The following is a 2,318-nucleotide window of genomic DNA, read 5'->3' on the forward strand; positions in this document are numbered from 1 at the left end:
GGTTACTCATAAATCTGTAATTAGGGCAGGACTTAGCAAGAGTCTCTCCACTCTGATCCACTTCGCATCAGCTTGGGGGTGGTTTGAGGTAGGGATTTGGGGGACCTGGAATTATCTGAATGTGTGACCTCTCCTTATGTGTTTCCAGCATGGTGGCTTAAGGAATTCTGAGTTATTGAGATAGGTAGAGGCAGATGATAGGTGAAGATAAATAGGTGATAGATGATAGATAGATAGATAGATAGATAGATAGATAGATAGATAGATGATAGATCGAGAAGAGAAAGGGAGAGAAGGACAGAGGAGAGGTGGAAAGCATTGCAAGGTGACATGTTTACATGCTGGCCATTGCTTCACTACGAGCCCAAAAAGACACAGTGAGTGGCTTGGTAGATGAGTGTGGTGCAACCACTTGGGACATCTCCAGAAAAATGATATATGTAATTTGTTTTTTGGAAGCAGTCCATTAGATGGAGAAAGGAGGGGAACTTTATTGACCAGATCCCTCTTGTATCAGTTTTCTATTACTGTATAACGAAATTACCACAAACTTAATGACTTAAATACCATTAAAATATCCATTTATTAGCTCACAGGTGTGTGATTCAGAGTATGGCATGGCTGGGGCCTCAGCTGGGGGTATGGTGAGGCCGAAATCAAGGTATTGCCCCAGCTGAGTGTTCTTCTGGATGCTCTGGGGAAGACTCCACTTTTCAAGCTTATTCTTGTCAGCAGAATTCTGTTCCTGTGGTTCTAAAAAGGAGGTCCTTCTTGGCTGTTGCCTGGGGCTTCCTTCAGCTCCTATAGGGTGCCCACATCCTTTGCCATGACTCCTCTCTATCTTCACACCAATAATGGTAAATCAAATCCTCTTGAGCTCCAAATCTTTAACTTCTTCCCCTAAAACCAGCTACAGAAAAGTCTTTGCTTTAAAAGTACAGATAGGATTAGGTCAAGCTCACCTGGTAATTTTATTATCTTAAGGTCAACTGAAACATAGCCTAAGGACAGGAGTAAAATCCATTATATGATGTAGTCCCGGGGAATATGCACATCAGGTATACCAGCCGGGCGGGAGACCTTAGGGGCCATCCTGCCTACCACCCCTCCCACCCCTAAATCTGATTTAAAAGCCCAAGTTCCTCCTGTTCTTCAAAGCTGCTTGATAGTATATTAGAGCAAGGTTGTTTGGGGCTGACAGTATAATGTCAACAGATGCGAGACAGAAATGAAATCATTCCACTTTGGTTCTGCTTCCATGACTTTCGTCCAGAAGAATGTTCTGTGAATTCTAGCACATTGTGGGTACTCAATAAATATTTGCTGAATGAACTATGGATTGGATAGAGGAGAATAAATATTTATAAGAGTAGATTAAAGGTTTAACCTAAGAGGTAAATAGATTTTAAATAATTACCTCACTGTTTCAAAGGAGATTCTTTCCAGTTCTGAATGAATTACATTCCTGAGTCCTGAGAGAAAAATAGGTGAGATTACTGCAAAACCAACTCAATCTCTCTTTGTTGAATAAGTGAGTGGACAAATTCATTTTGTTTGGTGATCTTCTGTCTGTGGGACCAGAAAGCTTATTCACCACACCTCTCTCGTTACCAACCATCAAAATGTTAACGTGACAGCATATATTCTTTCTTGGTGATACTGTAGGAAAGCTCGTAGAGATTATCTCTCCTACAGCTCCTTAAATACGAAGCATATTTAAAAGACAAAATCTCTAAAACTGTGAGCTTGAGCAGTACAAGTGAGTTCATGTTAAAACACTGGAAATATTTTTCAGAAATATATATTTACCTTATACTATACTGAGCTTCTATATACTATACATTCACACATGTATTTTTGTATGTGCTATGCATTGTTCCATAAATGTTAGTTATAGTTTTTCTATGGCCCTATATAGATTCACTTTCAAAAATCTGGTTATAATAAACCTGTTTAATTGCATATAAAACACATCCATCCAAGATTAATTCAATCAATTTTAATCTGAGAGAATTCTTAAATTATTCTTTAGTTTATGAATATATTTATGTATAAATATAATATAAATTATAGTGTGAGAACTTCAACCACTTCCTCACAGATACATCTTCCTTTAGTCCAAATAATTTTGAGGATATTTTAGCATATGTAATGCTTTTCTCATCCTGTGGAACATTTGTAAAATGGTAACTTAGTAAGAGTAATTTTGTCATAGCAATCAATTAGTAAGTACCAAAAGTCTATTATGAATGGCATTAGAAATACTACCTATTTCAATGGAACTTATGTGCAATCTATACTAATAAAAGGGTAATATG

The 2,318-nt window shown here is 37.5% G+C and overlaps 1 long non-coding RNA gene across 1 annotated transcript in view; it reads right to left on the bottom strand.

Moving 5' to 3' along the window:
* Window positions 1-564: 564 nt before the first annotated feature.
* Window positions 565-2,318, bottom strand: part of LOC102771363 — a 12,782-nt gene continuing 11,028 nt past the window's right edge. Inside the window, exons 2-3 of the long non-coding RNA XR_435969.2 lie at window positions 1,418-1,472; window positions 565-910 (exon numbers count right to left, since the gene is read on the bottom strand). This is a non-coding gene — a long non-coding RNA (uncharacterized LOC102771363). The remainder of the gene's footprint in view (window positions 911-1,417; window positions 1,473-2,318) is intronic.

The sequence above is a fragment of the Myotis davidii genome, unplaced genomic scaffold (assembly GCF_000327345.1).
Source record: "Myotis davidii unplaced genomic scaffold, ASM32734v1 scaffold523, whole genome shotgun sequence".
Lineage (NCBI taxonomy): Eukaryota > Metazoa > Chordata > Mammalia > Chiroptera > Vespertilionidae > Myotis > Myotis davidii.